Here is a 14920-nt window from a genome sequence, read left to right on the forward strand (position 1 = left end):
AACAAGAACCGTCGATGGGGCACAGTCAACCACATGGAGGACGATCAGCTGTAGCCCTTACTGAAGACTCGTGAAGGAGTGACCTCAAATCCCTAGGCAGGTGGCCAAACCATGTTAAATGACTAGCATAAGGGAAATGTACCAGCTTGGAGTTTTCACGATGTACACACTTATGCATTTATTTATTTATAAAATAAAACTTAAAGGGTTTATGATATAGTTAAACGAAATAACACCAACAATTCATTTATGCAGTAATCATAGCAAGGCAACCATTGCATTATACCCAACAATCTTTGTAGCGCTAACTTTTATAATCATAAGTTTAGAAGAAATAATTATCCACATGTTGTAAAAATAAAACTCTGAAGTTAATCCAACTATGTTTCAATTGTAGTAATGTCTTTTTTGAGTAATGATTTAAACTTTGGTAAATTTAGAAAATATATATATATTATTATGTATACGGTTCTTACTTATGGGTTTGTGACTTATGCTATCAGAGTGGGCTCAGGCTGCTAAACTGAGACCTTTGGGATCAAGGAAGTAACAAATTTTGTGAAATGCATGTAGGAAGTAGGAACAACTAGTATGAGGAGAATAGGTAATTCACCACTCAGACCATTTCAGGAGGGCAATCCTGAAGTGTGGGTACAGTTGGGCGAGGAGCCACAAAACACCGACACAGATATTATGGAGACAACACAGGAGTTAAAGGATGAAATGCCCTATCTACGAGTACATGACGAGAGGTTAATGCAGGAACAAGAATTTTTTTTGAAGAGTCTACCTAACAGACAAAATAACCGACCCCTAATTCCCAGTGCCGAACATAGAAATGCATCAGGGGAACAAGAATTATGAACTGAAGATGTGGAAACTGGTGGTGGAGAAGAGAATCTTGAAGAGGATTCAGATAATGTGTCCAATCACCGAACACAAAAGAGGCAAAAAGTGGAACTACAGGACTGAGTTTCGAAAGATAAAACCCCCTCTCTTCGATGGAGAACAGGAAAAGGTGGCTGAAGCATGGCTCATAAATATTAATAAATACTTCCAGCTATACGAATATGACCAAAACCTAAAGGCCCATTCGGCTATTTTTCAACTGCAAGGAAAGGCCACGCTATGGTGGGAGGAAGTAAAGTATCACCTGGGAAAATTTCTAGAGATATTTTAAACAAAAATATCTAACAGAAAGATTCTATGATGAAAAATATAAAGAATTTCATGATCTCCAACTAGGACAAATGTCCATGGACGAATTCATAACAAAGTTTACATCATTACTCCGATACGTGCCATACATACGTAAATAAAAGGTGAAGGTACAACAAGTCATCAGCAACTTACCTCTATTCATGAAGAAACGATCGAAATTTGACAACCCGAAGACCATGGATGGGGTGATTCGTAAGGCACGAATTTTCTATCAACATAATAGGCCAAAAGGAGACATGAGCAAGAAGTGGAATGATAAGAAAGGAAATAAATTTGTTCCCAATCAAAAAGGGAACAAAGGTTCTGGTAGCAAAGGGGTGTATAAAGGACAAAATAACAAAAATTTTAATAAAAATCAGCACAGATTTAAAGTACCAGGTGAAGCTGGAACTCAGGAGAAACCGAGCAAAGATGGAGTGGAATTGGCTAGCAGGCCCACTGTGCAGTGTTGGCGATGTGGAGGCCCACATTATATCAAGAACTGCCCACAACACAGAGGAGATGATCAGATTTCTCAGTTATAAGAAGCCTCTACAGTAGGAGATAAGGAGTCTCCCAAAAATTAATGCGGCCCTCGAAGACCATCAAGGAGAATTTTAGCCAACAATGATTGAGTTTGAAGGTAAAATTCTAGACCAAGTTGTGTCTATTTTAATTAACCCCGGGGCTAATTTGAGTTACGATAACCCTAAGACTGTAGAACAATGTAAATTACAAACAGAAAAGTTTAAAAACTCATGGTTGGTACAACTAGCCATCGGAGCCAAAAGAAGAGTTTTGGCCAAAGTTAGTAATTGTCCACTAATATTAGCTAATCAATCCATCATGGCAGAACTAAATGTATTACCATTAGGGTCTTATGATGTCCTTATTGGTATGGACCGGTTAGAAAAATATTGGTCCCTTATAAGCTGCAAAACTAAGACCATTAATTTTCGGGATGACAAGGGAGAAAGAGAAGAAATGCAAGTCATTCAAAAGCCTCTGCAAGTAAGACCGATGACATCCTCTCAGCTAGCCAAATGCATCAGAAAAGGCTCTCAGTTTTTCGCCATACAGGTAGGATATGCTGACTCTAAGAAGAAATCTTCTGGTCTAGAGAATATACCGGTGATACAAAACTTTCTAGATGTCTTCCCCAAGGAAATCTCTGGTTTACCTCTGAAAAGAGACATAGATTTTACAATTGAGCTGATTCTGGTAGCTACCCCAGTCTCCTGAGCCCCTTATCGCATGAGTGTACCTGAATCAATAGAATTAAAAATGCAATTACAGGAGCTGCTAGATAAGAAGTATATTTAGCCTAGTGTGTCTCCTTGGGGAGCCCCATTATTATTCATTAAGAAGAAAGATGGAACGTTGTGAACGTGTATGGACTACCGTTAGTTAAACAATTGACCATCAAAAATAAATATCCCCTACCTCGCATAGACAAATTGTTTGACGAAGTTAAGGGGGCAACCATCTTCTCTAATATTGATCTTGGGTTAGGCTATCATCAGATTCAGATAAAGGAGGAGGATATACCAAAAACTGCGTTCAAAACTCGTTATGGGCATTATGAGTTTGTAGTGTTGCCTTTTGGGTTAACTAATGCACTCGCAACTTTCATGTGTCTCATGAATAACATATTCCATCAAAACCTGGACAAGTTTGTGTTAATCTTTATTGATGACATATTGATCTACTCCCGGAGCATTGAAGAACTAAGGAGCACCTCCGTATTGTTTTATAAGTGATCTGATAATCGCCCTATGAGTGACCTCAGTTGAAGATTTATTAAACAAAAATGTATTATAGACCCATGTGCTGGTGTGTGTTCTGTGTTATTGAAACAACGGATCGATCAGATTGCCAATACACAGAAAATAAATGGAAAGACAGCAGAGAAATACAGTAAGCAACACAAAGACACAAACAATTTTTAATAAGGAGTTCACCCTATTCTCCAAGGCTATATCTCTGGTCTAGCTTCAGTGGTGGCCTTGTTTTATTGTCTCTTTCAGCATAGAAATTACAATGCAAGGACTCAATATGAGTTCTCCTGAAGCAGATTTTGCTTGGCAGGGTGGTTCTTGGATTCCCCAAGCCACTTGGAGTACACAAACTCTTGTTCTTCCTACCAACTCTGTGACCCTTGGTCTATAGTGGAAAGAGTCAACTATGATGCTCAATCCGGACAGATTCCTCTATGGGAAGCTTGATTCTTCAAGCTCTCTGGTGCTCGATGTTGCTTGTGGTCAACTCGGCCCTTTGTCTCCTCTGCTTGGCTTTGCTGCTCTCTGTGCTTAGTCCTCCTCTCAGGGTTCACTGTTCACTGTCTCTCTCGGTCGCTTGGACTCTTCGCTCTCTCTCTTTCTCTGAATATCCGTTCAACTATTCTGTTCATGGCTTTAGCCATTCGACCTCCATGCCTGTTTGGTTCCTCTCCCGCTTGCGTCGATTCGTCGGTCGCTTTCGTGCTTAGAGTTCCTTGTTTGACGTCAGCATGAACACTCAAGAAGTAGCCACACGTCTCCATTGGAACAGCGCCAGCCTGTTCGTCAATTTGTTTCTTTCTCCACCGTGGCAGTCAACGGATTCCAAATCCCCTTAAATCACAGCTTAATTCTCTATCAATTCCGCTTTGTTTATCGGACGCAATCTCAGTCGTCCGATCTGGGCTCCTCCAGATCCAACGTCATATGCACGTCGAGCGCAGTTGACTTTCTCGACCGATAACGCGCGATCACGGCGGATTTTCTCTCACCTCCACTACCACGCTTCGATTGCTGAGTGTGATCGCTCCGTTTTTTCCAAAACCTCTTACCATTCAAGGGTGCCCTGATAAAACCGCCGGTTTCTAGGTTGTGGGTCCCACCTTCGTATGATGGCGCTTTTCGTTTCTCCGCCCACGGTCCTCTAGCTCCCAACGTGACCGAGTGCTTAAGGCCCTACCATTTCAGCCGTGTTCACCCAGCGATGTGCGATTAATTGCGCACCAAAAATCAGCTCCTTTTCCCATTCCGGGGATCCCAGGGGCTGCATCGACCTCCTACGCAGTCTCCATGGGCCTCGGTCAGTGTGCTTTGACCAGGGTACTCATCGTTCCAAGCCAGCTGCCATGGCCACTGGTTCAGGGTGTTTTCGATTACTGTTTTGGATTCTTCGAGGATTTGTTTTGTCCCGATATAGTCAGGGTTCTTATGATAGTCATTTATGGATCCGATTTGGATCACGGCCTCCCTACTTAAAAGCTTTTGGACCACCAAAAGTTGGTTTTCTTCAAGCATCAACTAAGTGAGGAAACTGTTGTCTCACTTGTCCAATCTCAATCCACTTCGCACTGCTCGGCTTCGAACCTTTAAGCCCAATTCTGAGGTATTCCACCTATCCACTGCGCGTTGTCCTTACCTTCCTGTCCAGCACTATATCTTCTTGCAACTCATTAAAATATTCAGGTAGCAAGTCATCAACAGAAGGAAATTGACTCTGCTCTTCAAGGTCCTCAATCATTGAAGGTTCAAACAACCTCAAGTAATCTGCATTCACGACTGAGTAGATGTGCATGTAAGCTACTAGATCAAGGTGAAAAGCATTCTCACCAATATTCTCAAGTATCCTGAAGGGTCCATACCTAATAGGTTTTAGCTTCTTGCCTTCACCTTGCATCCTATCCTTATTGATATATAGCTAGGCTTGGTCTCCAACTTGAAAACTATGCTCCATCCGATGCTTATCATGCCTAGCCTTGTACTCGGCCTGGCTCTTTTCTAGCTGTTCCTGTACTTCCTGGTGGATCTCCTAGATCTTTTCAATGAACCTAGTTTCCCTGTCCACATCACTGTGTCCATCAACCATGGTATCTTTACCAAAGACAAAATCCAATGGATACCTTGCTATGAAACCAAAGTAGGTCTCAAAAGGAGATCTCTGGGTAGAAGAGAGTTTGGCTCTATTGTGAGCATGCTGCACATAACACAAGTGTTCATCCCAAAGCTTAGGGTGTTTGTTGAAATATCCTCTCAGTAACTGGATCACTGTCCTGTTAACTACTTCTGTCTGGCCATCTGTTTGTGGATGAAAATCTGTGCTTTTCTTTAATTTGGTGTCCATTAGTTCCCACAGACTGGACCAAAACTTTCCCATAAATCGGGTGTCTCGATCAGATATAATAGAAGTGGGTAATACAAAATGAACCCATACATGTTCAAAGAATAATTTTGCAGTTTGTTCATCTTTAATCTGTTTAATACAGGGTATCAAAATACACATTTTGCTGAACCTATCCAAAACAACATATAGATAATCATGACCTTTCCTAGATTTAGGCAGTCCTCCAACAAAATCCATGGTGAGAAGGAACTGGCAATGGAGTGTACAAGCCTAGTTTTCTGTTGTTGGGCTTGCGTTTAGCACACATAGCACACCCCTTTACATATCTAGAAACTGTCTCACTCATTCTTGGCCAATAGTAGAGCCTTTGCAGCTATGCAACTGTTTTACTTACCCCAAAGTGACCTGATATTAGAGAAGTGTGTGCTTCCCTAATTATCTTTGCTCTCTCAGTTTGTGGAATGCAGAGTTTCCCACAATGATATAAGAGTCGGTCCTTCACATGATAGTCCAATTCTTCTACTCTTTTTCCTTGACTCAAAGTTGCATATACATCTTTAAAGTCCATATCCTGAGCATATTGTTCTATGTAGCTTTCATGCAGCACAAAATTATGCTTAAGTATGGTAGATTCATTTATAATGAGTCTAGATAACATGTCTGCAACCTTGTTATGTATTCCCTTTATATCTGATGACTAAATGAAACTGTTGTAGAAAACCCATCCACCTATAATGTCTTGATTATTGCAACTTAGTTTGGGAGTGTAGGTATTGAAGTGGCTGATGATCAGTATGTATTACTGTTTCTTTTCCCATTAAGTAATGTTTCCACTTTTTCACACTCTGAACTAATGCATACAATTCCTTATCATATGTAGGATAGTTGACTACTGCAGGATTAAAAGTCTCAAAATGATAACATATGGGTTTATCGTGATGTGTCAACACTACTCCCATGGCATGGTCACTAGCATCAGTTTAGATCTCAAATGGTCTTTGTAGATCTGGCAGTGCTAGTACAGGTGTTGTACTAATTTTTTCTTTCAAGGTGTCGAAGGCTTTTTGTTGTTTTCCTCCCCACTGAAACACCTTGTTCAATCCTATCAAAACATGTAAGGGAGTTGCTATTGAGGAAAAATTTGAAATGAAATTCCTCCAATACTGTGCTGCTCCTAAGAAGCTTCTCACTTCTGTAACAGACTTGGGTTTAGGCCAGTTTACAATGACTGCCACTTTAGAGGGATCTATTTTCAATTCACGTCCCCCTACTATATGACCCAAATAATTTAGAGAGGTTTTGCGAAATTCACATTTGGAGAGTTTAACATAAATTTTTTCTCCTTTCAAAACATCTAATGTCTGCTTAACATGCTTTAAATGTTCTTTCCACGTTTTACTAAGAATCAGAATGTCATCCAGATACACAATAACAAAATCATCAAGAAAAGGTCTGAGTACATCATTCATTAATCTCATGGAATTAGTAGGGGCATTGGTCAAGCCAAAAGGCATAACCAGCCATTCATACAATCTGTGCTTTGTTTTGAAAGTAGTCTTCCATGCATCTTGCTCTGCAACCCTGACCTAATGGTATCCACTGTGCAAATCTAGCTTGGTGAAATAAACAACTTCCTTCAATTGATCCAAAAGATCATCTATGCGAGGAAGGGGATAACGATTTTTGATTGTTATCTTATTCAGTGCTCGGTAATCAATGCACATTCTCCACGATCCATCTTTCTTTCTCACCAAAATGATTGGTGACCCACATGGTGATGTGCTAGGCCTGATGAACCCTTTCTCGAGCAACTCCTACACCTGCTTCTTTATTTCAGCATTCTCTAAAGCAGATAACCTGTACATCCCAATGTTAGACAAAGGAACATCTTGCTGAAAATTAATATCATGTACTATTCCCTTTTTGGGAGGCAGACCTTGAGGTTCTTGAAACAAGACATCATACTCTAAAACAATCTTTTCTATATTAGCTTGCTGATCAGAATTAAAACCCTCAAATACATTGGTTTTATCAGTTTTATTTTCCTTTACAACCATTAGTAAGAACTGTTTGCATGAATTTATCATTCTTTTCATCTGTCCTGAGTTTATGAGAGTATAATTATTCTTGCACTTATGAGCTCTTACAAAGTATTCGATTCCCTCTTTAACAAGTAGATACTTGTTCTCAGATCTATAGAAAATATCCTTTCTATCATACAAGTAAGGACTTCCTAAAACAATTCCACATATATCCAAAGGAATTACAGCTAACTCAACCTCATCTACAAATGCTAACCCAAAAGAAAACTTGAGTTTGCACTGTCTAGTCACTTGTAGTTGTGCTTTATTATTCAACCATCCTAATGGGTATGGCTTCTTATGAGGTGTAGTTGCTAATCCCAACTTCTTTAAAATTGCTTCAGAAATCAGATTTACTTGTGAGCCACTATCAAACAAAGTATCAATCTTTTGATTTTTGGAAACAACTCGAATATGGAAAAGCTCATGCCTTTTTCTCTTATTTTCTTCATCAATAACAGATTGAGCAGAATTACTAGTAGATGCTTCAGAATTCTTACCTTTTATACCTGTGGCTACAATGATTGTTTCATTTCCCGAGTCTGACCCCAAATCCTTCTGAATAGCTGCAGCAGTCTTCTTCTTCTTGCCCTCGGACTTCTTAGGTCTCAGCTCTGGATGCAGAATCCAACAGTGCTCATTATCATGCCCCTCCTTTCTACAGTGAGTGCATGAGGCTTTGCCTTTCTATGCAATGTTAGCCTTCCTTGCTTTCCACTTCTGCTTTCTTTTCTCCTTGCTCTTGCTTATAGTGGGTTGGGATGGTCCCCCAACTTCTGGATTTCCATTCTTTCCTCTAGCTTCTAGATGAGTAGCTTGTACAGATAACTCATCTATACTAGTGGGATTAAACATGAGGATGGTATGCCTCATGTAGCTGTGTAGACCACCAATGTACTTCAAAAGAGTTTCTGGTGAGTCTAATGAAATACCCAACATCAATGCTCTCTTTCTGAACTCTTGAGTATACCCTTGTACACTTTTCCCTTTCAACTTCCGAAGAGTTTGCCAACTCATCATGGCTTGTTGCATGTAGGCCAATGGATAGAACTGTTTTTTAATTGCAGTAACAAATTCACTCCAGACAGAGATGATCTTACCATGCTTCCTCATATCATCTTGGGTTCTGCCTTCCCACCAAACCAAGGCAGTGCCCCCTAGGTGAAGGCTTGCCAGCTGAATCTTGCTCTTGTCTGAGTCTATATTTTGTACTCTGCAATACACATCAATTTGTCTTATCCAGTTGTCCAACTTTTCAGCATTTAGCTCTCCATCATATATAGGCAAATCAAATTTAACATCTAATTTAATCAAAGATGTCTTCTTATTATGCACAGGGCTACTAGGAGGTGTAGGGAAGCTTTCTTCTTTCCCATTTCCTTTGGAGTGGTCATGGGAATGAGATTCATCTTCTTCTTTATCTTACTTAGAGCTTGATGAATCTTCACCCTTATGCTTTCTAAAGTCCCTATACATTTCTTCTACCATGGACTTTATAGCTAGGAAACTTTCTATGAATTGAGAGTCTAGCCCTATAGAACCTTCTTCTGACATTGTCTTTCGAGAATAGACTCTCCCAATTTCAAGATTAGTTTCCACCAACTCTCCTTCTCCTAATTTGAGCTTTGATCTAGTGAGCATTCACAGCTAAACCAACACAAGCTTGTCCAACCTTACAGCCTAGAGCTTTGATACCACTCGATCTGATAATCACCCTATGAGTGACTTCAGTTGAAGATTTATTAAACAAAAAGGTATTACAGACCCATGTGCTGGTGTGTGTTCTGTGTTATTGAAACAACTGATCGATCAGATTGCCAATACACAAAAAATAAATGGAAAGACAGCAGAGAAATACAGTAAGCAACACAAAGACAAAAACAGTTTTTAATAAGGAGTTCACCCTATTCTCCAGGGCTACGTCCCCGGTCCAGCTTCAGTGGTGGCCTTGTTTTATTGTGTCTTTCAGTAGAGAAATTACAATGCAAGGACTCAATATGAGTTCTCCTAAATCAGATTTTGCTTGGCAGGGTGGTTCTTGGATTCCCCAAGCCACTTGGAGTACACAGACTCTTGTTCTTCCTACCAGCTCTGTGACCCTTGGTCTACAGTGGAAAGAGCCAACTATGATGGTCAATCTGGATAGATTCCTCTATGGGAAGGCTTGATTCTTCAAGCTCTCTGGTGCTCGATGCTACCTGTGGTCAGCTCGGCCCTTTGTCTCCTCTGCTTGGCTTTACTGCTCTCTGTGCTTAGTCCTCCTCTCAGGGTTCACTGTTCACTTTCTCTCTCAGTCGCTTGGACTCTTCGCTCTCTCTCTTTCTCTGAATCTCCATTCAAATATCTCTATTCATGGCTTTAGCCATTCGACCTCCATGCCTGTTTGGTTCCTCTCCCGCCTGCATCGATTCGCCTGTCGCCTTCGTGCTTGGAGTTCCCTATTTGGCGTCAGCATGAATGCTCGAGAAGTAGCCACGCGTCTCCATCGAAACAACGCTAGCCTATTTGTCGATTCGTTTCTTTCTCCACCATGGCGGTCAATGGATTCCAAATCCCCTTAAATCGTGGCTTAATTCTCTGTCAATTCCGCTCTGTCTATCAAACGCAATCTCAGTCGTCCGATCTAGGCTCCTCTAGATCCAATGTCATACGCACGTCGACTGCGGTTGACTTGCTCGACAAATAATGCGCGATCACGGCGGTTTTTCTCTCACCTCCGCAGCCACACGTCGATCGCTGAGTGTGATCACTCCGTTTTTTCCAAAACCTCTTATCATTCAAGGGCGCCCCGATCAAACCGTCAGTTTCCAGGTTGTGGGTCCCACCTTCGTACGATGGCGCTTTTCGTTTCTCCCCCCACGGTCCTCTGGCTCCCAACGTGGCTGAGTGCTTACAAAAATAATCTCCTTTTCCCATTCCGGGGCTCCCAGGGGCTACATCGACCTCCTGTGCAGTCTCCATGGGCCTTGGTCAGCGCATTTTGACCGAGGTCCTCGTCATTCTGTGCCGGCTGCCATGCCCACTGGTTCAGGGTGTTTTCGATCGCTGTTTTGGATTCTTCAAGGATTTGTTTTGTCCCGATACAGTCAGGGTTCTTATGACAATCGTTTATGGATCTGATTTGGATCAAAAAGTTCTAAGAGAACACTAGTTGTATGCCAAATAAAGCAAGTGTGATTTCTTTAAGGAACAAATCCAGTACTTGGGACACATTATCACCAAGGAGGGAATCATAGTAGACCCACAGAAAATAAAAACCATCATGGAATGGTCAATATCGAAGGATGTGGCAGACATAAGATCATTCATGGGTCTAGCGGGATATTATAGGCGATTCATAGAAGGTTTCTCTAGGGTGGCACACCCTATCACCTCTCTGCAAAAGAAAGGAAGGGCCTTTAAATGGACCCTTGACTGCCAAAGGAGTTTTGACCAACTCAAACACTTACTCACCATTGCCCCAATTTTAAGTATCATTGATCCTAACAAAGAGTACGTGGTATGTACGCATGCAAGTAAGGAAGGGATAGGAGGCATACTAACAGAAGAAGGCAGGGTTATAGCCTATGAGTCAAGGAAGCTCAAATAATATGAGCAAAAGTACTCTGCATATGAATTGGAATTAACAGCAGTGATTCATGCCTTAAAAATGTGGCGACACTACTTAATGGGTAAGAGATGTTTGCTATTAACAGATCATCACAACCTGATAAGTTGTTTCAAGAAACCCACCTTAAATGCCAGGCAAGCTCGATGGGCTTATTTCCTAAGTGAATTCGATTTGGAAATTGGACATTTGAAGGGAAAGGAAAACCAATTTGTGGATGCCCTAAGACGAAAAGTAAACTACTTATATGAAATTTCTTTTAATGAGTCATGTACTACTTTCTATGAGCATATTTGTGAAATAGCTAAGCAAGACTTAGTGTATAAACATTTGTGGCAGCAAGAAAAATTGGTAAACAACCATGAGAAGCAAATGGGACACAAGTTTACTCCAAATGAATTGCTGACCTATAGAAAAAGGTTATATGTACATAACCAAAAATTTCTTAAAGATCTAATTTCAGATGAATATCATAAAAGTCCTTATGACGGGCACCCAAGGTATTAGAAAATGATTTATGTCCTTAGAAAGGAATTCTTTTGTCTTAGAATGAAGAAAGAAGTAGCAGAATATTTAGGGCATTGTTTGGAGTGCCAGCAGATTAAAGTAGAGCACCAACACTCAACAGGGTTGCTTCACCCACTGCCTATTCGTGAATGGAAGTAGGAGGCTTTATCTATGGATTTCATCACTAGTTTACCTAGATCAAAAAAATTAAATGACTCTATTATGGTGGTTATTGATAAGTTGAGCAAATTTTCCCATTTTATACCCATTCAATCCACTTATAAAGTGGTACAAATTGCTAATATTTTCTTGCAGAATATTTTCAAATTGCATGGCCTACCTAAGATGATAATTTCTGACCGAGATGTGAAATTTACATCAACCATTTGGAAGGCCCTGTTTGAGGGATTGGGTACTCAATTACATTCCAGTACCGCATATCACCCTCAAACAGATGGATATATGGAAAGAGTCAATCAAGTAGTCAAAGACATATTGCGAGCCTATGTGACGCAACAACCCTCTAAGTGGGAGAATTACATTCATCTAGTATAATTTGCATACAACAATGGGTATCATACATCACTAGGGATGAGTCCATTAGATGTACGATAAGGGCGTAAACGTAGAACACCCTTGTGTTGGAGCGACCAAGAGGAAAAACTAATGTTGGGACTAGATATGCTGGAAGAAATGGAGAGTATGGTGAAAAGTGTACGAAATAACTGAAAAGTTGCTTAGGACTCGCAAAAGAATTTTGTAGATCGGAAAAGGAATTTCCGAGAATTCCAGGTGGGCGAAAATGTATACATACAAGTACGAGCTAAGAAAAGTACCTTGCAGTGGACCAGATGTGCTAAGTTAGCACCCCAGTTTTGCGGGCCTTTTAAAATTTTAGCCCAAATTGGGCCAGTGGTGTACCAGCTCACTTTACCCAGTCATATACATATACACAACGTATTCCATGTTTCTTTAATTAAGAAATAAATTTATGATGCTAAACATATAACAAACTGGCAGGACATTCAAGTGGATTAATTATTATTATTTAAAGAATATGGGACTAATTCTTCATTCAAAATAATGTTATTAGTTTAAAAATTTGGGTTTTGGTATAACATTAATTTAAACTTTTAGATAGAAAACCATCACCTTGGAAATATGAGCTTAATCGTCGTGAGTTTGGAAGTATACCTTTTTACATGAATTTGGTATTTGATAAAAATAAAGAGTTTAATTTGATTGAATTTTATTAAAAAAAATTTAATCAATTTCTGAAAATAAAATTAATTAAATTATTAATAAATTGAAAATGAAATTTTAATATATATATATATATATATATATATATATATATATATATATAAATAAATTAAGATTCTAACCATATTTCGCAAAAATATAATATATAGTATTTGTTTTTAATATTCTAACTGCATAGACTATTTTCACATTCATCGGTAGTTTCTTCCATGTACTATCAATAACTCTTCATGCCCTTTATCTAGAGCCATTGTAATTGGCCTCCACTCAGCCTTAAGCTATTATGAAAAATTGCAATATTACAAGTTGAAGTTGGTTACTAGCATAAATTTTAAAAAATGAGGTGTTTCTTTCTTTGTTTTGGGTGCTTGTTTTTTCTTCATCTTTATTCCTAAAACTATTAGTTGTGCTATTCTAGAAGTATGTCACGTCCTCAAAAAATAATAAAAATATTTTTTACCAAAATATTAGTTTGAATTTTAAACTATATATAACTTTTTAATCTTATTAAAAGGCTAAGATTAATTATTAAAATATAATTATGTATTATTATATATAATTTTAATGGATAATAAACTATCTCATACATTTAATATTTCCTTTATCATATCCGTGAATTTGAATGGATCATAAATTTACTTTTAACAACAATTTTTACCACATTAAAATTCTAAATTAGGTGAAATATTAAACATCTTTGCTTAAGATTTACTAAAGCTAATAGGATCTCTTAAATCAAAGGAAATAGGCTAATTCAACACAAAAAATCAAAAATCGCTCCAAAATATTTTAATATTTCTTTTGATTAAATATTTGTAAAATGGATGTTTAAAGATAAAAACTATATCCTATGGATATATTAAAGTCTTTAAAGGAAAAAATATTTCCACATGAAAGTGCTAATATTTGAAAATATTAATTTGATGTAGTTTAATTATAATTTTTGTTATCATGCCATAAAAAGCATTATTAAATCTAATATTAACAATTAAATTTAATAACTTTTGGTTAATACAATGTTAAATTTAATATGATATTTATTTTTTTATACTATAATATATATTAATATATCATGATATATATTAGCTCTAGTTATATATATGGTGGGAAGAAAAAAGACATAAAGTGATAGAGGTGGAGAGATAGAGGGAGTGACAAGGCAGATATGGAGATAAAATGAAGAAGAAAGACATAGAGAGAGAAGAGTGGAGAGAGAGACAGAGGGAGTGACAAGGGAGAGATGAAGAGAGAGTCTGTATGTTTTGGGGTGAGCTAGAGAGAAAAAGAAGGAGAGATGGAAGGATGGGGGAAGAGAAGGAGAGAGAAGGAGAGAGGGATGGATACAGTAACATGGTTAGAGGTTGAAGAGAGAGGGAGGAGAGAGATAGAGGAAGGTGAGAGAAAAAAGGAGAGAGAGGAAGGAAGAGAGAGAGAACGGGAGAGGGAGGGAGAGAGAGAGATGGAGTTGGAGGGAAAGAGAGAGAGAGGAAAGAAAAAATACATAAAGAGAGAAAGGTGGAGAGAGGTAGAGGGAGCGATAAGGAAGATAAAGAGAGAGGGCGAGAGGACAGAAGGAGGGAAGAGAGATAGATGGGGGAGAGAGTGAGTGAAGGGGAAGAGAGAGGGAGATGGAGAGGGAGGGATATATCTATATATATCTATATATATATATATATATATATGGAGAAAGAGTGTGTATGTTTTGGGGGTGATATAGAGAGACAAAGGAGAGGCAGAGGGAGATGTAGATATAGATGGGAGGTGAAGAGAGGGAAGAAGATAGAGATAGAGAGTGGGATGGAGAGATAGATACGTATGAAGAGTGTGTGTGTATGTGTGTTTGGGGGGTTGAGATAGAGAGACAAACAAGGAGATATGGAAGGAGATATAGATATAGATATAAGTGGAGGGGGAAGAGGGAAGAATATTTCTTATACTATATGCATTGACTTAAATTTAGATGATGATTTCTAATCCTATTTGATTGCTTGGGCTATATGCATTGATTTCAATGTAGATGATGGTTTCTAATCCTATTTGATCATAGATGCATTGATGTCAGTGTAGATGTTGATTTCTAATTATATTTGATTGTTGGCATTGTAGATGCATTGATTTTGGTGTAGATGTTGATTTCTAATTATAT

The sequence above is a fragment of the Pinus tabuliformis genome, chromosome 8, assembly GCF_031772625.1.
Source record: "Pinus tabuliformis cultivar Carrire ecotype Pingquan chromosome 8, CPIR1, whole genome shotgun sequence".
Classification (NCBI taxonomy): domain Eukaryota; kingdom Viridiplantae; phylum Streptophyta; class Pinopsida; order Pinales; family Pinaceae; genus Pinus; species Pinus tabuliformis.